The following is a 26,723-nucleotide window of genomic DNA, read 5'->3' on the forward strand; positions in this document are numbered from 1 at the left end:
CAGCACTTTTCTAAGATTTAAAAATGTACACTTACTAGAGAAGGGTTTTATCCAAATAGTGGGGGTTACACAGAAAGACTCTTACGTTACTCTATGCGTTAGTTATCTCACAGAACTCATCCCTATAGCCCCTTCAGGGCAGGAGCTGTGCCCTCATATGTCTTCATAATATATCATAAGGGAGAGCCTTTTTCTCAGTAATTTAGCCTTTTAATGCTGATGGAGCCTGACCTAATAAATTCTATTTCCATTTCACTTATGCTTCAGGGAACATCTTATGTGTGTCCTAATACGCTATGACAGTTTGCTATGGCTTCCATAATACAGTAACACAGGCTGAATCGCTTTAATGACAAAAATGGAGTTTCTCACAGTTGTGGAGGCTAGAAATCCAACCTCAAGCTGGTAGTTGGGTGTTTTCTCTGAGGTCTCTCCTTGGCTTGCAGATGATCATCTTCTATCTCTGTGTCCATAAGATCTTCTCTTGTGCTTTTCTGTTCCCTGACTGCCTCTTTCGATGAGGGCCCCAGTCATGTTGAAATAGGATGCGTCCCAATGAATTCACTTAACTTTGATTACATTTGAAGAGACTGTGTGTTCAAATGTAGTCACATTCTAAAGCACTAGGTGTGAAAACATGAATGTATAAATTTTGGGAAGGGAACACAATTGAGCTCATGACATATGTTAATCCCTGGTAGATGACAGTCTCCCAGGAAAGAAATGACTCCGTGAAAGAATAGGCATATGTAAAGTGTGAATTGCTAAAGCCGGATTGTGTTCCAGAAGGGCTGTGACAGGTGCACTGCTAAAAGGAGTTTCTGAATGTATCTGCCGTTTTGGATCCAGACTCCCTGGATCTTAACCTTCTTTGAATTATTTGACAAGCTAGTATCCATATGTCAAAGAAAATTATGTTTGTATTTCCACTTTTCCAACTGGTATGTTTGAGTCACTGACTGTATGTTCCTTCTTGTACCCACCCCCCAACACACCCAAGTAAAAATATAAGTCTATCCTGAACCTACAGATTTGAATGAAGCCAACCCCCCAGCCAGGCACAAGGGAGAAGCTGATGCAGTCCCTGGCAGCAGCTTTCCGGGGTCGAACTATCTTCTTCATTTTCCTGAACTTTTAGCAGGACTTCACCACCACTCCGCAGTTCCCAGACCAGCTGTTCAGTAGGCAAGCATCTGTTTTCTCCAAGGCACAGTGGTGACTCTGCCAGCTACTGTGTTTCAGAATAACAATGCATCTCTATGAGCCTCAGTTTGCATCTCTGAAGAGAATTGTACAATGAACCTCATATGGTTTTTCATGATAAAAACTCTCAACAAATTAGGTATAGAATAAATTCACCTAAACCCATTAAAGGCCATGTACTACAAATAAACAGCTAATAATATATTAAATGAGACAAAGTTGCAAGCTTTTCCTGTAAGACCTGGAACACAACAAGAATGCCCACTTTCATCAATCTTATTCAAAACAATACTCTATATCCAAGCCAGAGCAATTAGAGAACAAAATCAAAGACATACAGATTGGAAAGGAAGTTAACTTGTCACTGTTTGCAGACCACATAATTTTATATACAAAACCTTTAAGACTCCACTAAAAAACTGTTCGATCTAGTGTAGAAATGTAGTAAACTTGCAAAAGATAAAATCAATATGCAAAATCAGTGAGGTTTTTATACACTAACAAGAAACTATGTAAAAGTATTTGAAAAAGAAATCAAGAAAACAATTCCATCTATAATACCTACAAAAAGTATACCCAGAAATAAATTGAATCAGAAAGGCAAAATCTCTACATTAAAAGCTAAAAAGAGCTTTAAAAGTTGAGGCCAAAAATTAAATTGAAAAAATGGAAAGATGTCCCTTACTCATGAATTTCTAGAATTAATATCATTATAATGTCTATATTACACAACATAATCTACAGATTTAATATAATTCTTATCAAAATATCAGTGACATACTTTATAGACATAAGATAAAAATTCTACGATTTATATGATACAAAAAAAGGCCCTGAAGAGTCAGGGCAATATGAGCAAAAAAAAAGTGCAAACATTACATTACTTGACAATGAAACATGGTACAAAGCTATAGTAACCAAAACAGTATGGTATGGGCATAAAAACAGACACATATGTTAATGGAGCAAAATAAAAAGCTCAGAAATTCATGCATTTACAGCTAATTGATTTTAGATGAAGGTAACAAAAATGCACATTCTCTTCAATAAATAGTGTTGGGAAAACTGGATATTCACACAGAAAACAATAAAATAATACCTTCATTTTACACCATATATAAAAATTAACTTACAATTTATTAAAAACTTAAATGTAAGACCTGACACTCTGAAACTGCTACAAAAAAAACATAGGGTGGAAGTCCCATGACATTGGTCTGAGCAATGAGATTTTGAATTTAACCTCAAAATTCCAGGAAACAAAACTAAAAATAAACAAATGAGATTACTTCTAACTAGGTCAGGCACAGTGGCTCACACCTGTAATCTCAGCACTTTGGGAGGAGGAGGCAGGTGGATCACCTGAGTTCAGGAGTTTGAGACCAGCCTGGCCAACGTGGCAAAACCCTGTCTCTACTAAAAAAAGACAAAAATTAGCCAGGCGTAGTGGTGCATGCCTGTAATCCCAGCTACTGGGGAGGCTGAGGCAGGAGAATCGCTTGAACCCGGAAGGTGGAGGTTGCAATAAGCCAAGATCATGCCATTGCACTCTGGTCTGGGCAATAGAGTGAGACTCCATCTCAATAAATAAATAAATAAATAAGAGAGATAAAGACATGCAAATATAAAAAATACTGAGGAACAATTAGTATAGGTAATTGTAGAGAAATACTAAAAGAAAGATAGAAAATAAATGTATTTTAAAATATTCACTTCTGAGTTAAGTTTGTAGATGTAGACACCTGACAAAGAGTTGCTCCTACATTACACAAACAAAAAAGCTGGAGATACTGCAAATGAATGAATGGCTTGTTCTGAGCCTTTTGGAGACCTGAAGTCACAGGGAAGACAACAAACCCAACATCAGGGGATGCAGAAACCTGCAGGTAATGGAGGCCCCAGGCTTTTATGTGCACCCAAAAGACCATGTACACTGGTAAAATTAAACCAGAACTTTTGAAGTAGTACTTGGTGGCTGTGTGTAGGTGGGTGAAGGAGAAGGTGAAATCCTGGAGTCTACAGACATAAAGTTTACACCTTTGTTAGAGTGTTTCTAGCAACCCTACAAGGCCTGTCAGGGAGGATGGGGTAGAATCCTGAGAATGCTTCCCCAACAGTGCTGATGGGGAGGGACCCCTATCCCACCCACTGCTACAACTCTGGAGACACAGCTTTCCCATGTCTCCTATAGAATACAAGACCCACTGTGCAGAGTAAGAGCATCCAAACATGAGCCAGAGGGAACCGTGAAAAAACTCACAGCAGCTGATGGTGGAGAAACAAGGCCGACATCCACATCTCTGCACAGATGCATCTCCCATAAAGAAACTGAAGCCTAGCCAGGCACAGTGGCTTATGCCTATAATTCCAGCACTCTGAGAGGTGGAGGCAGGCAGATTAATTGAGCCCAGGAGTTCAAGACTGGCAATATGGTGAACCTTGTCTCTACAAAAAATACAAAAAAATAACTGGGCATGGTGGCACATACCTGTAGTTGCAGCTACTTGGGGGGCTGAAGCAGTAGGATTGCTTGAGCCCAGAAGGTCGAGACTGCAGTAAGCCAAGATTACACCACTGCACTCCAGCCTGGGCGACAAAATGAGACCCTGTCTCAAAACAACAACAAATAAACTAAACCGGTAATTTACAGGGCACTGTTGCAGACCCACTTCCGCTGGGAGCTAAAAACATGGACTAGGAGCCTCTCTACTACTGGGGGAGAAACAGAAATGCGCTTTTGCCCCTGCATTGCATCTACAGGAGGGGCAGGAAAATCTTTAAATGTCAGTCACCACACACCCCAGTTGACAGTGCTGTCTGAGGCTTCCTCAGAACGTCAGAGATATCCTCACTCCCTCATTCCCTGTCACCAAGTTAAAAAACATGGAGTTGACTGGGCACAGTGGCTCACATCTGTAATCCCAGCACTTTCAGAGGGCTAGGCAGGGGGATCACCTGAGGTCAGGAGTTCAAGACCAGCCTGGCCAACATGGTGAAACCCCATCTCTACTAAAAATACAAAAATTAGCCAGACGTGATGGTGGGTACCTGTAATCCCAGCTACTCAGGAGGCTGAGGCAGGAGAATCGCTTGAACCTAGGAGGTGGAGGTTGCAGTGAGCCGAGATCATGCCATTACACTCCAGCCTGGATGACAAGAGCAAGACTCCTTCTCAAAGAAAAAAAAGGTAGTAAAAATAACAGTAAAATACAGCTGTGCACGAGACATGAGACCATCTCTGATAAAAGGCATGAAGGGAAGGCACAGCAAACCTGGGAGATATTGACAAAGTATCCTGAAAAGGATTTGAATTCCCTGGTGCTCAGAGGGTTATTGCTGCCATAACAAATTTCAATCCCAGCCTACCTCTCATCTACATGACCACAAACCCCTACACTAAGGCCTATCTGAGGGAAAACTGTTCATCATTAACCTAAAAATATTTACCCCCAATATCCTCTTTCATACAACATATACTACTGCTTTTAACAAAAATTACAAGCCAAGCCGTACTATTTTGTTTTAATGTGAGATCTTTATTTGTGTGAGAAACAAATTAAAAACTGCAAAGGAAAGAAGAAAATAAGTCACCAGGTAAAGGGATCAGAAGAAATTAGACATCACAAAACCTATGCATATTGGAAATATGTCTAAATTTTTAAGCAAATGGGGAAAAGGGGATATCAAAATAATCAGAAAATTATAAAATAAACAAGCACATTTGGGAAAGACTCAAATAGAAATGGAATAATTTAAATACATATTAATATACAATGTATGAGTTAAATATTAAATTAGACTGAGTTGATGACAAGAGGATTAGTGAACTGGATTAGTGAACTGGACTATCGAACAGAATGAATATAGTCAAATACAGTAAGAGAAACAAAATAATAGCAATATGAATATAGTTATACATATATAAGTAACAGAATAAGAAGGAACAAAGCACAATTATTTAAGTCCATGCAAATAATAAATCACACTAATAAAATAATTATTTTCAAATTTCTAAAATTAAAAACCAGATATAAACTCATAAATGCAGAAGTGCACTATGTCTAAAAGACAGCAATAAAGAAAGATATTTAACAAAATAACAGTCAAATTGCACAACACCAAATAGAATGAAGACAATTAAAAGCCACGAAGAGGAGAGAGAACCTACAAGGTGAGAGTACAATCTCCACAGCCTGTGCAGACCCAGAAAACAGAGAAATAAATATTAAGAGTTCTGAAAAAAAGTTATTGTTCAACCTATAATTGGATACATAGCTAGCATATTTTACATACATAAGGGTAAACTAAATTATCTTAAAAAGTAAAAAAGGATAGAGAGAGAGAAAGAAAGGGAGAGAGATTGTATTTACCAAGAGGAGCTTCTTGAGTGTACACTTCAAGAAGATAGAAAAGTTGTCTTGTAGAAAAATTAGGGAATCAAAATTAAAGATAAAGAACCTGTAGACACTGGAGACTATGAGGGTGGACATTGAACTCAAGAAACCACTAAGTCTTTGGCAGCATAGGTTTCAAAATAATTTAGATAGATTAAAAGTATAATTAAATTATATATCAAATCATCTACGTCTTGGGTAGTTTAATGTCAAAGTAATCTATTTTTCAGACTATTTTTATAATTAATTGCTTAAAAATTTATATTCATATCATACATTATGCAAAATTTTGATTATTTTATCACAAATAATAAGTGTGAAAGGGCTGACACTAGGATAGAAACTGCCCACAAGCCTCTGGACACTCACAGTGATTGAGTCATAAGCCAATAATAGACCTCAGGAGGATGAGGTAATAAGGCCCACCCAGTGCATGACCACAAAGCAACTCACCAGCAGCAGGATGGCCTGGGTAGCCCTTTTCTCTGGGGAGGCTCTTGGATAGAGGTTAGTTCTATGAAGGTATGGAGATCGTCTCTGATGCCTGGACAAGAGAATTACCATGTATGCACTTGAGAGTAGCACGATTGCTACAAAGAAGACATTCGTAAGCAGTGGCAGCATGAACGACAGGCTCCTGATAATGCAGCTTATAGAAGAAAGTGAGCAGTATTTACTGATACTTAGCACGTCCGTCTTGGTCCCACTAGAAGAAGCTACAGTGGAGGAGAGCAGGTTACTACTGGGAGAAAAACTGAGAACCCATAGGAAGAAGAAGGAGTGAAAGATGTAACCTGTGAATTTCTGCTTAATCCTTGCAGACCGGGAGGTGCCAGGGCTGACGGCGACAGCCTGGAGCATGCTCAGGAGGCAGGTGGTGCCGATGGAGAGGCTCCCCATCACCCTGTGCGTGTAGAAGAATGCCTTACACTTGAAGTCATTCTGAAAATACAGTGACTCAAACAGGTCTGGAGATGCCAAGAAGACCACAATGAGGAGCATCCCTAAGTGAACAAGGGCCAGGTGACAGGTGATGAGGTCAGTGGGCTTAGGCCTCTGATCCTGAAGGAGTGAGAAGATTTGGAAGAATAGGAGGAAGTTGTTGGCCCTGAGTCCAATACCAGCTTGAAAACGAAGGGCAATTGTTAGTAGTACCTTAACTGGAACCTGGTCATCTTAATGATGAAGAGGATTATATTTTATATATCTGAAAAGAAGCAATAGACCTCTTATCATCAATGTTAGTTATTGTAGAGTCAAAATTATTACCACCCTTATCATTTTAATTTTACCCATTTGTCTTGATTAACCCTGACTATCTCATATAAAATTTTTAAATGCAGACTGAGTATTATGTTTTACAGCAAATAACTTATACATACATCATATATCAACACATCCCCAATCACACCTGTGTCGGGTGCACATTATCTATACTCGTATAGTACCCTGGCTCACTCCTCAAAAAGCTTTTCTTTACTTTCTGTATTTTTAGTTTGCTTTTCGCCACCCGTAATAACATGGATATAAAATAAATCATGGATGCTTTTACAACTGAACTGAGGTAAACTTTATACTAATGGAAAAAGAACAACCAAAAATTTTTTTGAAAGAACTTGCATTGAATCGATCCAATATCCCATCACTCTAATGCTTTTCTTACTGCCTCCTTCTTTCGTATTTAAGTACCCTTCTAATTGCATAGGGCTTCTGCTAATGATGAAGATAATCTATCTTGAAGGCAGATGCTTATCAACCTTGACACCATCTGTATTTAATTTTCCTTTGTCTTAGTAGCTAAGATATTCACAGGGTCTGGGGTTTAGGATGTGAACATTGCTGTACTAACTGTATCTTTTCAAAATGGTCCTGGTTCTCTTGAAGCTTAGTTTTAATATGATACTCCTTATCTAAACCCTCATCATCTCAGAAAGAAATTACTAAAAATTCTGCTTTCAGTTTTCAAGAGAACGAACAACACATTTCTCAAGTTTATGGCATCCATAGTTTTACATTAAAATGCTTAAGTGAAGATCTTTTTCTTGAGCCTTCACTTAATACAAGAATACCCTCCCATGCCTTCAAAAACACTTTGCTCTTCAATAATAAAGGACATTTTCTTCATATATTAATTGAAAGATCTCTGTATCAAAATAATTTTTCTGAAATTTTACTGGATAATTTAAAAACTGTACTTGTGTTATTTTCTCTGGATGCTGGCATTATTATTTTATTAAATCAATTCAATACTGGCGTAGAACAGTTCAGCTGTATAATGCTGAAACAAAATCTAAAGGCACTCTATTTTTCTTCTGAGATGTAAAAGTGTTCAATCGTTTTCAAGGTCACTTAAAACTACACTGGTCTCTAAGTGTAAATATGTAAGGCAATGCAGATTATGTGATAGTCTGTGTGTTTGGCTCATACTCAGAAAATAATGGCTGAGGTAGACATTGCTCTAAGACCATCTGATGTGTATGAGTTTATAAAAAAATTGCAACAAATAATTTTTACTTTTTATCCAAGCACTTAATCTATTAAAGGGATATATTTATTTCAACTTACAGAATCAACCAATTGATAATTCTCAACTATCATTAGCATATTCAGCTCAGTTGGAATCTGTTGCCATATTGCACTCAGGAAAAACACCAGAAGAATATCGACAAAAAGTCTTAATGATTATAAGGTTCAGAATCCAGTACAAGTGAAGCACAATTTGGGTATGAATCACTAACATATATGGAATTATTTAATAACTATGTACCAGAATCTTTTTATTGTTATTCTTCAGGTATTGTAGGTTATCTAACAAAGAGAGAGAATAAATGTAATTGAAAAAGTAACATAAATAACAATTTTAATAGTTTTTCTTTTTACCCCAAAGACATCCCTCTCACCATTTTTCATTCATGCCCCCACTCTGTAAATGACTCTCACACTATTATGTGACCTTCTACTCAATGGGACTCTAGGTCATTGGTGCTGACCCTGGACACTGAGGAGGACTATGGTTCTTGTGGATTGAGATCAACAGATAAAGTACGAGAGTATTAAATATGAATTTCACCTAAGTAAAAAAAAGTGAGTATATATATATGTAATGTGTAATAATAGTTATGCATAGAAATACTACATGCAAATGTTTAAATATTTTATAGTTATATTAAAAAGTTATTTATTTTCTTTATGAATATTAAACTTAACTGTATGCTCTGTATTTTTATTTGCTGAGTCTGGCAATTCCAACATAAAATAATCATGAGATCTGAAAACATGGTATACTGCTGAGAGAAATTAAATAGAAGAAAAAATCCATGAGATCATATAGATTGATCTGAGTGTAAGAATTGGGTCCTATTTGATAGAGTACACACTTAGAAATCTAAATGCAAATCTCAGCACTCACTATGAGATCTGGCAACCAACTTGCCTTTGGTTTGAGGGTGAAGCCCCTGAGTGCTCTCAGAAGACAGATAATACAGATAAAGGTATCTTCATTATTCTCACTTTCGTCTTAGGATACTCTTAATACTGTAAGCCCCAAAGGATATGCACAATCATGGATATTAGGGAAAACAACACCTTTCAATGAACCAGTAACCAAAGGCTGATTATAAAGTCAACAGGCTTGGTCAGACATCAGGAAAAAAGATTGCCATGAGAGAAAGAAGCTATTCACAAACCTGTCACTATTTTGCATTATAGAATATACTATTTTAGACAAGAAAAAGTTTGATTAAATCTATTTTCATTATTATAACAATATTTACTATTTAGAGTTGTATTATTTTCTTAATGATATGTTTTAATAGTTTTTTACATTCTTCCTGACACATATTTAAGCATAAAAATCCATATCAGAAAATAAATAATACCTTGTTTTATTTTTACTAGTTTAATAATCAAAAGTGTCATATTCTCATCAGTTTCACCATATTCTATGAACAGTGTCCTAAAGCATATTACTGGTCATCAACTATGATTATAAAGAATGAAGTGATTATGAGAATTGCACATGACCTAGTTGGCAGGGCAGTAGGTCTTTTAATTCCGTGGCAATAGTTGGTAAACTGACACACACAGCTGACAACATCAGAAAAGGGAGTCACCTTTTCCAGCTAAAACAATTTTATAAAAATCTTTTGTGTAATGTACAAATGACAAAAGAATAATTTTGGCAAGTTCCAGATACCATTGAGAAAGGAAACTGGAATGCATCTACTATTCTATTGTAATTTAACTTAGCAAAGAGTGCAGATGGTAGCACAGTGCTCACTAAGTGCAGATACTCACAATCTCAAGACATTTTATTCTCGCCTCATCTGAGGGAAAAAAAAAACATGGGAAAAGAAAGTATCACTGCAGAAGTAGGAAACAAACAAACAAAAAACCATCCCGGCAGGGCTTGATCACTAATTCTGAGCTATAACTTTTTGGAAATCATAAAATTATGTCTTTCAGTGCATTTTCTTCTGATTACCAAACTCTAAAATTTTGAGCAAAATATAGTACTTTTTTTCCTAAATGCTTTCAAGGTATTTTACCATCATATCCCTGTGCACCAGAGTAACAGAAATTATACTCATATTAACTGTGTCAAATATTGTATTAAGAAGGAAATGGAGGGCATGTCTTTCTGCTCAGGTACCCTCATCAGGAACAATTAGGATCGATTAAGACCCATCTTTTCAGACATCTTCCCTCTTCTACATGAAGTACAGGGTTTTTAACATGAATTCATTTAAGAAAAACTTAAAATTATCTTATGGTACAGATACAGAAAAGTTTGCTACTGACCAAATTTCTTAAGGCTTTCTTGCCCTTGTGAGTCAAAAACGGACAATTTCTGTCGTTGTCATTTTGTTTCTTCTGTTTTCAACAGTGTCTTGGTTTCATTCTGTCTTTCCTTTTAAAGATACATAGACATTAAAAGTCATTAACCTTATTAAATACAGAAAGTGTTAACTTGTGAATTTCAGCAATTGAGTTAAAAATTACTTGTCACTTTTTGTGACTATAAGTTTAATAGAGCTAGCTACAATTTAAAATTTCAGAAGAATAAAAAGAGATACTAAATTTAGAAGATTTTCTAGTAATAAGGGAATGCTAAAGTATTCATTTGACACATTATTCTCTCCTAACTAAACAATCTTATACAAGTGAATACACACATCTTATATGTTTCAGGTCATTTTGAAAATCTAAATATCAAACCAAATTTAAAGAAATAATTGAAATTGTACTGGATATTACCAGCCTCTATTCATGTAAGCATGTAAGTTGGTCACTCACACTATTGAGTTTTAATATATAACAAAAAAAGATGGTGCCAGATAGTTTGTGTTATCAAGAAAAAAATCCTTCTAGTAGCAATTACTATAATCCAATAAAACACAATGTTTTTATGGTCATCTGTTAAATTATTGGTATTGTGAAATGTTGAAAATATTTTATGTAGGCCGGGCGCGGTGGCTCAAGCCTGTAATCCCAGCACTTTGGGAGGCCGAGACGGGCGGATCACGAGGTCAGGAGATCGAGACCATCCTGGCGAACACCGTGAAACCCCGTCTCTACTAAAAAAATATTAAAAACTAGCCGGGCGAGGTGGCGGGCGCCTGTAGTCCCAGCTACTCGGGAGGCTGAGGCAGGACAATGGCGTAAACCCGGGAGGCGGAGCTTGCAGTGAGCCGAGATCTGGCCACTGCACTCCAGCCTGGGCGACAGAGCGAGACTCCGTCTCAAAAAAAAAAAAAAAATATTTTATGCTATGACATCATTATTTAAATAGTGCTAAAATATTAAAATATATTGAAGTATCTCAACTTTAAAAAGATATATGATTAAATTATTCTAAATTAGTTCCATTTGTTGTGTGCTGAAAGAATTCTTCATAAATATATAAAATATTTTGTTGTACTAATTTATTGTAATCAAAAACAGCCTAGTAAAGTGTCAATTCAAATATAATATTGTAAAATCACAAATTTCATTACATGAATATGTAAATTTGTGTGCTCATAATATTAATAACATGTATATTTTATCTGGAAATTCTTGTGAATTAGTCATAATTCAGTGAGAAGTAAAAATAAAATTATGAGAGAATCACAGACACTGTGAAGAAAATCCTACCTCTTCCCTCCATTCACCTGAGTCTTAAGCACTCAGTAGTAGTAAAGGAGAAACAGACACTCAGCAGCTGAGTCTTGGAGTGATTCTGTGCATGTGGATTGTGGTCCCTGAGACATGGTTCTAAGAAAGAAATGCTGCCAGTTTGTTTCCTTCCAGGCCAATAACCGTGTTCTCTCAGCAGCTGCAATTGAAGCATTCTGAGCGAGGACCTACCCTAATTGAGAAAAACATTGTGATTAGCCAGATTGAGGTTGAAGCTGAGCTTCAAGTGTCTGTGTACCTTCTGTTCTCAGAGGAAGGGGAAAGACAGCAAATTACAAAGGGGACATTTGCTTACTCTAAGTAGGGAAGTGGAAGAAATGGAGGAGGCTGTGTGGTCAGAGGTGGAGCAGCGGAAGATATCATGGAAAGAGTCAGCCTTCTGCATTTGTAGAAATCACAAGGAGTTATTGAGACAGTAGAGACTCGGATGTTGCCTTTGAAAATTTTATTTGGCTCTGCAAGGCACACGGAAGTTGCTGGCATCTGAAGACAAAAGTTAGGTTATTTTAAGAAAAATTAAGAAAAATACAAAAACATACCAAAACAAAGATGTCTATTAAAATGATATTGGCCTACAAGAAGAATAACTCTATTGTTTAAAAAATGTTTTTATATACATAGGGCAAGTTAGATATAAATATTATGATCTTCTAAATATTTTCCTTTAACTCTTGACTTATAAATTCTATTGTCCAAAAGTACCATAAAAATAATGACAGGGATTTAGAAAACACTAGTTATGTTTATTGCAATTTTTATTATAACATTAACAAAAACTAGAAATATCCTAAATTCCCAACACAAAAAAAGACAGATTAAGTTAATTGTGGCAGAGTTACAAAATAGAATGCTCTTTAGCCAGAAAAAGCATTCTGAAGAATGTTTACTAACGTAGAAAAAATATTCGGAATATGTAAAATGAAAAAAGTGAACAAAAACAATGTAGTATTTTGTCATATTTGAATAAAAATTACATTCACATGTATGTAGAAAAAGAAAGGTGATATGCTGAGATGTTAACTAATTTTTTGAGTTTTAGAAATACAGAATATAGTAAATATGTTAAAATATAGATGTTAAAATATATGCCATATTTTTATTTGCATTTTCCAACTTTGTCTGTGCATGTATTGCTTTTTAATAAGAAATTACTATAAAATCTCTTTTAATTCAACATTAAGAACCTAGTTTGGAAATAAGGAAACACTGCACCTGTTAAGATAATAATCATTTCCTTTTGAAATGTGAATAAAAATTTGGCGGTTTCGTCCTTGGCACTCCAAGGGAAAGGACCATTCATAATGTACAAGTTTGTTTCCCTGATCCTCAGTAGAACCACCCAAAGTAGCAGTCATTACAAGTGCCCATCACCACGCCTGCCTAGTTTCTATATTTTCAGTAGAGGCAGGGTTTCACCATGTTGGCCAGGCTGGTCTCAAACTCCCGACCACAGGTCATCCGCCCTCCTCGACCTCTTAAAGTACTGGGATAGCAGGCAGAGCCACTGCGCCCAGCCAGCACTCCTAAACAGTGCTTTCGACTTTGCATTAGCACTTCCTCTGAGGCTGGAGGGGTTGTCTTCCGTGGATAACTACCAGGGACATCCATCCCCCCTCATTGATCCGCCCCTGCCTTCCTTCTTCTGCCTCTACCCATGGGCTGGCTTCATTCCTCTCTAGCTTAATTTGGGGCATGCTTGCTTGTGCCCATTCCTCTGATGGGTAGGCTTGGGTAGGGCTGACACAAAAAGAAAAAAAGAAAGAAATTTAACCTCCACAATTATGCATCATTCTCTCCATAACTATCTCCAAATTCAAGAACTAGACATGCATTTTTGAAACATCTCAGCAGCTCTCTCCTGGCACTTTTTGTTCATCTTAAGAGTCAACACAGCTTTTCTTTTGTGAAGTGGAAGTGGAGAGTTCAGCCCTTGTCATGGCAATGAAATTCCCAAGAAGGAATAAATCATAGGAATTTAAGGTTGTGGGGTGACACTGTCCTGGGGTGCAACTTCAGTTCAAGAGGCACATGTGATAGCCTGCACTCCACAAAGATTCATGCTGTGAAAGACAAAGAAGAAATAAATAACATCCCAGATCAAAGAAGACCAGGGTGGCAGAACCACCCGATGCCATGTGTGAGCCTGGGATGGCTCCTTGGCCAGGAGAAAAATAAATATGGCATAGAGAGAACTATTGCATAAAGAGAAACATAGCATAGAGAGAAATATAGCATAAAGAAAAATATAGCATAAAAAGAAATATAGCATAAAAAGAAATATAGCATCAAGAAAAATACAGCATAGAGAGGAATGCAGCATAAAGATAAATAGGGCATGTTGGAACCTCTGGCAACATTTGAAATGTGGTAGGCTGACATGTGATTAAGGCATTCAATCAAATTTTGTGAATTTGAAAGTTGTAGTACAGTTATTGTAAGAGATTGATTTTCTTCTGAGAAAATAACATTAAAGTATTGGTTGGAGGGAGACAGAAAGGGATAGAGAGAGAGTGAGAGAGAGAAAGAGTGAGACACAGAGAGAGAAAGAGGGACACACACACACACATAGAGATTGGAAGAGTAAATGTGGCAAAATGTATAATGTTGGTGAATCTAATCCAGGTACTTTGTACATTTTGTAACTATCCTTATAATTATTCCGTAAGTTTGGAATGACTTCAGAACAAATTATTGTTTTGTTTGAAAGAAGCATGTGCCACTTCATAAAGCACTGACACCTGCTGTAAACAGCAGGAATTGTTAATGAGGCAGATCAGATTCTTATTTGTTGTGCAGTCAATCAATGAGCCAGACATACCTGCATGGTTGGAGATGGAGGACAGATGGACTGATGTATTCCACCTACAGGCAGGAGGTGTCTCCTAAGAACAGAACCTGCCACTTTACTATGATCCCAGATTAAATTAGATACTTCTCTATCATATATTAGAAGCATGTATGTGTGTATACGACTCTTCCCACTATATATTAAAGAAATGATTTTACTTTTACTTTGCCATCCCCCAAATTATTTTCCTCTCTTTTCTCTAGAGTAATATATGTCAAATGTGTCCTGCAAATAGCCTTCCTGAAATAATAGTTGTTGCAATGTTAAACAATATTGTGGTTATGACAAATACATTTTCAAATTAAGATTTTATGAGACTGACGTACTGCCTCCTGCACTAAGGAGGCAACTCTGATTCAGATTTTAATAGCCGAATACCTACCATTGTGAGGGACAGGATGGCTTTAACATAGTGCAGTGACTATTGAATGTTTGGAGCTACTGAAAAGTTGTTGCATGATTTACTTGGCCTTTAGTTTCAGAGCATGGAAAATTATTTTGGAAGTTTGTTTTGATTTTAGAGAAGACTTTAATGACTTTCCCTAGAACATGTTTCTTTGGATCTAAGACAAACTGAGCTCACTTAGAAACATATGGCTGTAACAAACGCTATGGGAAAATGGTGTACAAAATGGTTGATCATTTATAGAAGTTATATGGTACATGTCTGTGCACCCAAGACATAATGTGACTGGTATGGATCATATTTGAAATCTGTCTTTATGTGGCACCCCTCTTAGAACTTGATAGTTCTATTTGTTGTCTAGTGTTGTTACCATGTGTGACTCAGTTCAGCAGTTTGTTACCTGGTGCTTTCAATTTAAATGACCAACTGTAAAAACAGCTTTTTTAAAAATTTTTATTTACGTATTTATTTTCGCGAGTTGGAGTCTCACTCCATCGCCCAGGCTGGAATGCAACGTTACAATCTCAGCTCACTACAACCTCTGCCTCCCAGATTCAACCAATTCTCCTGCCTCAACCTCCCAAGTAGCTGGGATTGCAGGCATGCATCACCACGCCTGGCTAATTTTTGTATTTTTAGTAGAGACAGGGTTTCATCATGTTGGTTAGGCTTGTCTTGAACTCCTGATGTTAGGTGATCCACCCGCCTCAGCCTCCCAAAGTACTGGGATTACAGGCATGAGCCACTTCGCCCAGCAATAACAGCTATTTTTTTTTAATAGAACCCATTATGTACCCAGCCCTGTGCATGATGTTTGAGATTCTCTTTGTCTCCAGCTTTTAAGGTATAAGATGTCCAAGGTCATAGAGTTTGTCAATGGAAGGACAACATTTAAAACCCAGGATTTTTTTCTAGTTTCCCTCTAGCATACCGCCTTGCTCAGTAATTCAACAGGAATACTGTAACATCCAGTTTACAATGCAACCTTTAGTCTACACAAACACATTTTGGGCAATGGCATATTTGTGTTGATACCATAAGTCTTTCAGTATTTCCCCTGCTTTATATATTCTTCTGCAACATAAAGCTGAACCTGTAGCTTAATCCTAATCTTGGAGTACCAAGAAAAACACATAAAAGTCTTACAAATCTACTTGCCTATAATTGACCATTAGAGAAAATAAAAATGTCCACTTATTGCCCAGATTTTAAAATCCATCTTTGCTAGTTCATTTTCACACTGCTATAAAGAGCTGCCAGATGCTGGGTAATTTATGAAGAGGTTTAATTGACTCACAGGTCAGCATGGTTGGGAAGGCCTCAGGAAACTTACAATTATGGCAGAAGATGAAGGGGAATCAAGGCACCTTCTTTACAAGGCAGCAGAAAGGAGAAGTGCTGAATAAAGTGGGGAGAACCTTTTATAAAACCATCAGACCTCGTGAGATGTAACTCACTATCCCAAGAACAGCATGAGGGAAACCACCCCCATGGTTCAATTACCTCCACATGTCTCTCCCTTGACACATGGGGGTTATGGGATTCTAGGGATTAGAATTCAAGATGAGATTTGGGTGGGGACACAGAAACAACCATATCACCATCCATAATATTAAAATCACTAATACTAAATTGTGTTCCTATTACACACTGTTTAAGTTGTCATATTTTGGAATATCTTGCTAGATGTTTTCTCAGTTTTTAACCTATGTGCACATTTTGTTGAGTATCATCTAGCCAGGTGCTTTGTGCATGGCATATGTAGCTTAATATCACATTTTCTTATTTTTAAGAAATAATCTTAAATGCTAAGAGAGGTTAAAAAAGAATAAACACATTTCAAGTTGAATTAGAAAGATGAGTATACCTTTCTTTACAAGTGTTACCATGCTTTAATTGAGGCAAATTATGCTATGCCAAAAAGAACAAACAAAAAAAGTATAAACAGGAAAATCCGTCAAAGAACTGACTGTGCGTTTGGACTAAATCAAGCTTAGCTGGTGGGAACAGAGGCTAATAACTCTTCACTATCGGGCCCCTTTTCTTGATTCTGTTCCATTATTACAGATTGTATACTGCTAGTTATTCTAAGTACATGTGATGCTTGCAATGAATGGATTGAGTTCCTGACAGCAGACATTTAAGAGAACACTACCATCACTCTACTAGAACTGTTTGAAGTGGTAAATTCTTAATGTTGGCTTTAAGTAGAAAGGGCATCAAAGACTCAATTAGAAGACCACATCGTCATTTCTAATGCATAAATGTGATTTTTTTCTGAAGAGGTTCCTCCCCATTATTCCTTTCTCATGGCTTCAAACATCAATTATATCATCCCCAATCCTAACATCTCCCCTGTATATGAAACTCTTATATCCCACTGACTATGTAACATCTCTTTCCGAATATCTAACAGCTTCTCAGACTTCTGGTCTCTGCCACTTTGATCTTGCAAGCATACTACACCCACAGTATTTCTCTCCAGCAAACAGGTTTGTCCTTTACTTCCTCAGACCAAAAACTTTGAAGTCAACCTTGACTCTTTTCATCCTACAGCTTACCCATCAGAACATTCCATGAGTTCCACATTCAAGATATGTGCATACAACAGCCTTTTATCACCATCTTTCTCTGCCATTTTCTTGTCTTTATTACAGCAGTAGCTTCCTTACTGGTCTTTCTGCAGTATTTTCCCCTTGCCCCTGTTGCCTAGAGTGTATTCTCAACACAGCCAGCATAATCCTTTAAAGACATAAGACAGCTCATATCACTCCTTGGTTCCAGACATCTCAAATGATTCCAATTTACCTTGAGTAAAAGTCCAAATCCTTACATTCATTCATAAGACAATACAAGATCTAGTCCCCAACCCCACACTCTTCACCTCTGTCTTCTGTCTCACCTTCATTCACAACGCTGAGGCTATAGCCCTTCATGGGGTACCTTGAATTGGCTGAGCACATAATGCCTCAGGGCCTGTGCAGGTTCTGACTTCCCTTTCTGGAATACTCTTCCTCAACTTATCTGCATAGCTGGCCTCTCAGTATTTCCAGGTCTCTCCTCCAATGTCATGGTATTAATGAGGTCTTTGCTGGCCACCATATATAGAATACTAGAATGGCCACTCCTGCCCTGGCACTCATTGTCCTCTTCATCCACTCTATTTTACTTCAGAGCATTTACTGGCATCACATGTACGTTGACTTGTTTGTTCCTGTCTCCTTCCCACACATACCGGAATATGAAGTCCCTGAGGGCAAGACTTTGTTTTGCTCACTACTGTATTCCCAGAACTATAAGAGAGCATGCGCATAGTTGGCACTCAGTACACACTTAATGAATGAATAAATGAACCACTGAAGATTGAAGGTCCACTATCCTTTTGTGACTGCTTGAAAGTATAATTAGCATCCTTGGAACTATTCAACACTCAAATTATATTAAAACCCAATAAAAGACATAAATGTTTTCTATCAGAAAACAGCACTCAGTAAAGACTCATTCATCAATGTCATGCTTCACTCCTCCATACATATACCTTATTAATTGAAAACCCTGGCTGGGTGTGGTGGCCTCATGCCTGTAATCCCAGCACTTTGGGAGGCTGAGGTGGACGGATCACAAGGTCAGGAGTTTGAGACCAGCCTGACTAACATGGTGAAACCCTGTCTCTACTAAAAATACAAAACTTAGCCAGGCATGGTGATGTGTGCGTGTAATCCCAGCTGTGCAGGAGGCTGAGGCAGGAGAATCACTTGAATCCAGAAGGCAGAGGTTACAGTGAGCCGAGATCACCCCATTGCACTCCAGTCTGGGTGACAGAGTGAGACTCCATCTCAAAAAAAAAAAAAAGTAAAGAAAAAATTGAAAACCCTGTAAATTCATATTTTGCAAAATTGCATATATTTTAAAATATATAAATTGAATATACATATTTAAAATTACAGTTATTTCTATAGATTTTTATTTTTATATTGTCTCATATATACTAAGTAGATAAGTTAGGGATAGCTTGAAAAAAATAAAGGTATGAGAACTCTAAATCATTCCTCCTTTAGACCACAAAGCTTGGTAAGAGCCAGCTTTTTACAGCCTTAGTCCCAGCCACTGTAGAAGCCTCTTTTGAGGAATGAGGACTCCAGTGACAGATTGACCATCTCTCATTGCTGTTACACACTAGGGTCCCAAAAATAACATAGCTCTAACTGGTCACATAAGTTTAATAGCCAACACATATTTGATAGATTTAATTATATATTTATTTTCATTCTCATTCCCAGAAATGACAGTCTTAATTCTGACAGTGTCAGTGTTAAAAATCAGCACTTGCTCTGGTGTCTGAAACTGACAAGTTTCATTTCACCCATGACAGCCTACTGTTGTCACATAGAAAATATGATTTTAACTTGGATCATTGATGTGAAAAGCAAATGTCACTGCTTGGAGGGGCCAAGTATATAACATCCAGTTAGGCAGAAATCACTGTAATAATGTCTCTTTTTTATTAGAGTAGTGAGTGTTGTCAGGAAATAGTGTTACCGCCCTTCATCTTCACAGGACCCCCGACACCGATACACATCTTTCCCAGCAGTATTGTAGCATTTACCTTCAGTTTGACTGAATTGTATGAAAACTGTCGTTTGCAGGGACTCATTTAAAGTTATATTGTTAGCCAAAATGTAAGTGTAATAGAAATGTATTTATAAAATTATCTAATAATTCATAATAGAGTTTGATAAGTTTGGTGTCAGGTTAAAATCAGTTAGTTTTAGACTGAATATAAATAGCAGATACGTAAAGTGCATGTTGGTGTACACATGCCGGCATGCATAGGGAAAAATGGTGTAGGGACTGGGTATACGGGAGCTTTTAAAAATCAAAAGGAAACGAAACTAAATCCACACTGTTAGGAGAACTTACAAATAGGAAATGTTCATAATTATACGGAAAGTTTCAGAGAAGAACCATTTGTTTACAAACTCAAAGCCCTTCCATATCTTTTTCAAAACAGGCCAGCCTTTGATGTACTGGGTGAGGGAGTTCCATTTGTGAAATCCTAAGCCTAAGCAAGACTGGCTGAGTTTCTGCTCAGAGCAAGCATGGGGACACACTGGCTTCTCTGCAGGGGATGAAGTGCTCCAGGTCTTGAACTGAACAAAGTAGGACTGGGTGTTCCTGCTGGGCCTACCAGTTGACCCAGGGTTGCCATGGTGTCCAGGATCCATAGAACACATCACCTGCTCCCACCCACACCTGGACCTGCCTTCTCTGCAATGGACTGGGAGACAGGAGCTGGTCTCCACACAGTTTAGCCAGGGAGCATCTTGTTTGGCATTCACTGGCAGATCCCAAGGCATCTCAAACAGAAAAATGTCCGGTATGAAGAGAGGGGTACAGCAAAAACTCTCAACTTTTAAAATCTAATTTAAAAATATCAGTTAAAGAGAAAAACAATTTAACCAGTTTTTTTAATTCAAAAAATGGAAATATATATTAATTTCCAAGCTTTAGCTGTAGAGCTAAAACTCTTGCTTTTGAATCTTGTTCTACAGTCAACAGAGACTTTTTTGTGGCAAAAACCAACTCTTAACAATTATGTAAAAGTTCAAGGTTTGGTTGCTATAGAATAAACCAGGTACTTAAGACCCATGAAGGCTATCTTTGTGCATGATCCTGCTACTCCTTAAAAAAAAAAATCCCACACTATTTACAGTCATCTTGCTTATAGCTAATTTGGCAGTGATTTTCATGTTTTTGCTATTATTCTATAGTCACACTAACTCTTTTAAAATATTTCATTCGTTTTTAGAATATTTCGTTATACTACATAATTATAATGACAAATGGCAGTACCATAAATAGGTTTGGCATAGAAACAGCTGGCTCAGGATGAATGCACAGCACACCTTTTGGGAAACTCAACCTTGCAGGATAAGATACCAGGAGAGAAGCCCCAGTGTTGAGTGCCCATTCCACTAGGTGCCTCAGGCAGGGGCACAAGCCACCTGAGCCTGCAAGGTGATTAAGTGGAGCTTGTGTTTTTAAAAAAATCTTCCACTACTCTATATTTACCCATTCTAAATGATTTATAATTCAGCACAAACTTGTTCATTAGGAAACTAGCTATGGCTATAGGAGGCAAGAAAAGTAGAGTCTAATAGCAAGAAAGAAGTCTTCCAACGTTTTCAAGACTGACCCAGAGACTAGTTGACAAAGACTCACCAGACTTCATCTCTGGAGGGAAGATAACAGGCACGATCTTAATCCCTGTGATGCCAGGAATGAAAAGGACTGGAGCCCCCAGAGACTTCCTGTCTCTCTCAGCCTAGAACCCCCTTCCCTGAAAGGGCTGGTGAAATAGTTTTACTCTACAAAAATGCATATCTATCTGGGGGAAATGACATGAGACATGCTTCAACTAATGTCCAGTGCCCCTGCCACACACAGGTACTACCAGAAGGTAATGGGTGTGTGCAGTGGACTCATGGGGGAAAGCCTCTTTAGGAAGGGCTGTGTCTACAACTCAAGTGAGCGTGTGTCCTACCAGAGCTATTCAGAGGTCACAGCTAGACAGAACGGTATGAGGCACCCAGGTAAACAGGAAGGAAAGGAGAAAAGCAAACATGAGTTACTCAACACAGAACATACTCTCAGAAGCATAGGCACAAAGTTATACCACTACTTTCCTAGAAATGCTTTCTAGCATGCTGGTATTCATTTTATGAATGACACATGTTTTTTCTCTTTTTTTCTCTCAGTACATCACTTATACACAGCATTTCTTATCTCTGTGAGAGTAAAAGGATGCTCTTTGATGGAGAGAAATCTGCATTTGAACCATTGATTATGTAATAGTGCATAATCACTCTTCTAATCCCAAAAATAACATGCTCAAATGAGAGAATGGAGAGTGGGTTTCTTATGAAGCCCTTTCCTCTCCTTTCTTCCTTGCTGGTGCAGCTGTCTTTCTATTACAAAAGCTTTAAGCAACAGAGACTCACTGTGCAAGCCAACCAGTAATTATTAGGACATGGGCATGTGACCCAGTCACGGCCAAGAGACATACAGGAAAGTGTCTGTTAGGGCATTTTTGGGATAAATCCTTCTTCTGGATAAACCTTCACTCCACTGTTGTTGCATTGGACATTGTCATTGGGAATCCAGTATCAAAGCTCTCAAGCACCAGGTGTAAGCTAAGAAAATCCTTACAAAATTGGCCCAGAAGCTTGACATTGTTTGAGCCATTAAAACAACATTGGATTCCTTGGTGTTGAAAAAAACCAAACTTCTATTATCTTGGACATTGCAGGTCAAATATTCTGTTACTTGAGGCAAGAAAATCCTAATTCCATAAGCAAAAATAAAGAAGACATGGAGTACAAACACTTTCCTATAACTTACATTTCTAGGAACTGCAGACTCTCAGAAAATATCTATACACTTAGTAATATAGGCCTATATGTGGAAGTACAGAAGCCATATAACACACCTCGCACCATTTTCCCCAAGAAAATGTTTGGAGCAATTGTAATATGTAGAATTGATCCTAAAAATGCAATTTATAAGGAAATATCAAAATGTGGTCTCGCTCTTTTCACTGGTTGCAGTGAAAGGGGCATAATCTTGGCTCACTGTAGACTCAACCTCCCTGGCTCAAGTGATTCTCCCAGCTCAGCCTCCTGAGTAGCTGGAACTACAGGCATGGACTACCACAACTGACTAATTTTCTGTTTTTAGTAGAGATGGGGTTTCGCCTTGTTGCCCAGGCTGGTCTCAAACTCCTAGGCTCAAGCGATCCGCCAGCCTCTGCCTCAAAAAGTGCTGGAATTATAGGTGTGAGCCACTATGCCTGGCCAAATCATTTTAATATACTCTACTACTTAATGAAATAAATGTTCAAAAGTCCAGCCTAAAGATTTATAAAAATGTTGCAACTGCACTCAAATGCTAATAATGTAAATCATACTCACTGTAGACTTGCTTGACGCCCGGATGATGAGGGTTGTAATCCCGCAGGTGTCTGTCTGCTTTCCTGACTTTCCTTAGTGGCCTCTCTCTCATCATCTCTCCAAGCAGCTGGTCTTGCCATTCCACAGAATGTCATTCAATCTCTCTCTAAAATACTTTCAAAATAATCATTAAGAAACAAAAAGTTTCACAAAGTTATCCAACTCATCTTTAATGTTTTCCTTGAAGAAGACCAAAATGCCACCATCAGTCATGGTGGCTCACCCTTATAATCCCAGCATGTTGAGAGGCTAAGGCTGAAGGATCACTTGGGGCCAGGAGTTCAAGACCAGACTAGGCAATGTAGAGGGTTCATCTTTCTATTATAATATTATTAAATTTTAAAAATGCCACTAGTTCACATATTTAGACACCTTTGTCACTGCTGCTCAGTGGAAAGGCCTGTCTTGGTTTAGCAGAATTCCACAAGATGCCTTTTATTTGGTAAAGTGGGAAATACTGGGATCTGGGAGCTCATTCATCTAACTACTAAAATAATACCACTCACGCCACACTTGGATTATTAACTTTTCAAAGAATTTGAAAGCCAAAAAAAAAAATCCATTTAACACTAAAATTGAAAGTAATTTAAACTGTTTCACATTAAGAAAGCAGGTCAAGGCTGGGTGCAGTGGCTCACGCCTATAATCCCAGTACTTTGGGAGATGGAGGTGGATGGATCAGCTGAGGTCAGGAGTTTGAGACCAGCCTGGTCAACATGGTGAAACCCTGTCTCTGCTAAAAATACAAAAATTATCCAGTTGTGGTGACACACACCTGCAGTCTCAGCTACTCAGAAGACTGAGGCAGGAGAATTGCTTGAACCCGGGAGTGGGGTGAACCGAGATCATGCCACTGCACTCCAGTCTTGGGGTGGTGAGGAGGACAGAAAGAGAGACAGGAAGAGGAAGGAGGGAGGGAAGGAGAGAGGGAGGGAGAGAGTGAGGGAAGGAGGGAGGGAGGGAGGGAAGGAAGGAAGGAAGGAAGGAAGGAAGGAAGGAAGGAAGGAAGGAAGGAAGGGAGGGAGGGAGGGAGGGAGGGAGGGAGGGAGGGAGGGAGGAAGGGTCACAATCTTGTTGTGCTGTAGGTGTTCATGTTCCAGCTTTTTGCCAAAAAACAAAGACATCCTTTCTGTATCACAAACTACTCCCTGACCATTTCACAATCTTTGTTGCATGCAGCCTTTTTGGGTAATAATAGAAAAGGGTGTGTTTTGTTTTATTATTATGACTTTCAAAAGAGTAGCAAGTTATTCTGCTGTACTTCCAAAAACTGTAGCTGGGAAGAACAATATAGTAGATCAGAAGCTGAAAATTATTCTCAAGGACTCAGAAAATGAATGTATGATACGTACTACACATTGTCTGTTAAAATAGCCAACCATGATGAAATCCCTTTGTGTGGAAAAGTAGGAATTTTTACAAATGCAAACATAATGCTACTTCTCTGGGTATAACCACAATAACAAGGGTATAGAAAAATATGTCAGAACCAGAGGAAAGATGGGGTTATATGCTCTGAGAATCAAAGCCTCCTATGGATTCTTACTCTTAGAGTGCCTAGAAATAAGAAGCTGAATTTCATCGATAGCAGCATGAAATGCAGAGTGGGAAAAGCAGGAAGAAAGTTCTACTAGTGACCCAAGCTCAGTGGCCCCCACTTGTAACCCTACAACTTTGGGAGGCCAAGGAGGGTGGATTTCCTGAGTTCAGGAGTTACAGAAAAGCCTGGGCAACATGATGAAACCCCCATCTTACGGGAAAAAAAGGAGAGAGAGAGAAGAAAAAAGAAAAGAAAGAAAAAACTAAAAAGAAAGTTCCAGTAGCCACAAAAGTCAGTTGCTTTGACCATGGGATATGATGTCAGAATTTCAGGAGTAAAAGAAACAGCAGGAAAGCAGGCAGACAGATGGCAGAGATGTTTACTGAACCCCCAAACCCTAAGAAAGAATCTTGAACATGTTAACATCACTTTTGAACACTTTAGAGACCACAGCTCTGAGTCTGTGAGGAAAAGCCCTGCCGGCCATTGAGACTGGTGTGACAGACTGTCCTGCTCTGGGAAATGTGGAAGGGCTAAATTGGAAAAGCCTAGGTAGGGTTGGCCAATATTTTGTCTGCCCTGGGCCACATTGGAAGAATTGTCTTGGGCCATACATAAAATACACTAACACTAATGATAGCTGATGAGCTAAAAAAATGCAAAAAATGTCAATGTTTTAAGAAAGTTTATACATTTGTGTTGGGCTGCATTTAAAGCTGTCCTGGGCCACATGCAGCCTGCTGGCCAAGGGTTGCACAAGCTTGGCCTAGGGTTTCTTGATGAGATGAAAACTGTGATGGAGCACTGAAGCCCAAAGCATTGTTTTTTCACAATAGTTTTGGAGAGTAACCAATTCGCATTTTCTGCGTCGTCGTTCAGGTATCACAAGAAAAGAGCCACTGAGAAAGCGCCAGCTTCTGAGACAACAGCACAAGTCACCTCTTCAACCTCCAGTCCCCACAAGTCACGCCTTCAACCTCCAGTCCCCTGCCATGTACAAGGAGAAAACAATCATGCTTCCTGTGGCCACTATGACATCTTTATCACAGCCCGTGGGTCACGGAGTGACTCGGGCCCTGTCTGGCTCTTTCTTATAAATGTGCATTTTCACAGCACATGGGGCAGCTGCCAGTGACGCTTGCTGCTTCCCTAGGAAGCACTGATGCATTTCTAATATCAGGATGAAAACAATACCAGACCATGGAGAGAAGCGACTTCTCAAATGCTGGTGCCTTGCAGATGTTGTGGCCTGAATCTAATGTTTTTTTAAGAGACAGAGTCCTGCTCTTCACCCAGGCTGGAGTGCAGTGGCGCAACCTTGTTTCACTGCAGCCTTAACCTCCTGGGCTCAAGGACTAATTCTCCCACCTCAGCCTCCTGAGTAGCTGGGACCACAGACAAGTGTCACCACACCTGGCTAATTTTTAAAACAAATTATTTGTAGAGATGGAGTCTTGCTACCATAGCAAGGTTGTTCTTGAACTCCCAGCCTCAAGCAATCCATCCACCTTGGTCTCCCAAATTATCAGGATTACAGTCATAAGTCATAGCACCCAGCCATAGCCTAAATCCTTAACTCAATGTCTTAGTTGTGACCTCAGGACGCCTCAGATTTGCCATGTCAGAGTTTGTGTGGCCATCTGGTTTAATGATGATTAAACTGCTGTTGAAGATGCTTCATAGCAGTTCTTAAATTACCATGATGCGACATTAGCAATTGAGGCCCTCAAAGAGTTGTCTCAAATAAGCATAAGAACACAGAGCCTTTCACCAAAAAGATTCCCCCAGACTCATTTAAATACAGAAGGTGGTCAGGAGCAGTGGCTCATGCCTGCAATCTTAGCATTTTGGGAGGTGAAGGTGAGAAAATTTAGCCCAAGAGTTCAGGACCAGCCTGGGCAAAGTAGTGAGACTCCATCTCTACAAAATATTTAAAAATTGGCCTGGCAAGGTGGTGCATGCTTGTAGTCCCAGCTACTCAGGAGGCTGAGGTGAGAGGATCCTTTAAGCCTGGGAGATGGAGGCTGCAATGAGCTGTGATTGTGCCCCTGTGCTCCTGCCTGGGTGACAGAACAGAAGCACCAGCCTAATGGCAGTGCTTAAAGGACAGAGCCAACTCAGGTATTTCTACATCACCATGAAAAGC

At 38.6% G+C, this 26,723-nt stretch overlaps 2 pseudogenes; one reads left to right on the top strand and one right to left on the bottom strand.

Moving 5' to 3' along the window:
* LOC103233516 (SHC SH2 domain-binding protein 1-like) overlaps positions 1-26,723 on the top strand; it is a 632,774-nt pseudogene that overhangs the window by 127,724 nt on the left and 478,327 nt on the right.
* LOC103233518 (vomeronasal type-1 receptor 102-like) lies at positions 5,841-6,599 on the bottom strand (annotated as a pseudogene).

Source organism: Chlorocebus sabaeus, chromosome 5 (genome assembly GCF_047675955.1).
Source record: "Chlorocebus sabaeus isolate Y175 chromosome 5, mChlSab1.0.hap1, whole genome shotgun sequence".
NCBI classification, from domain to species: Eukaryota; Metazoa; Chordata; class Mammalia; order Primates; family Cercopithecidae; genus Chlorocebus; species Chlorocebus sabaeus.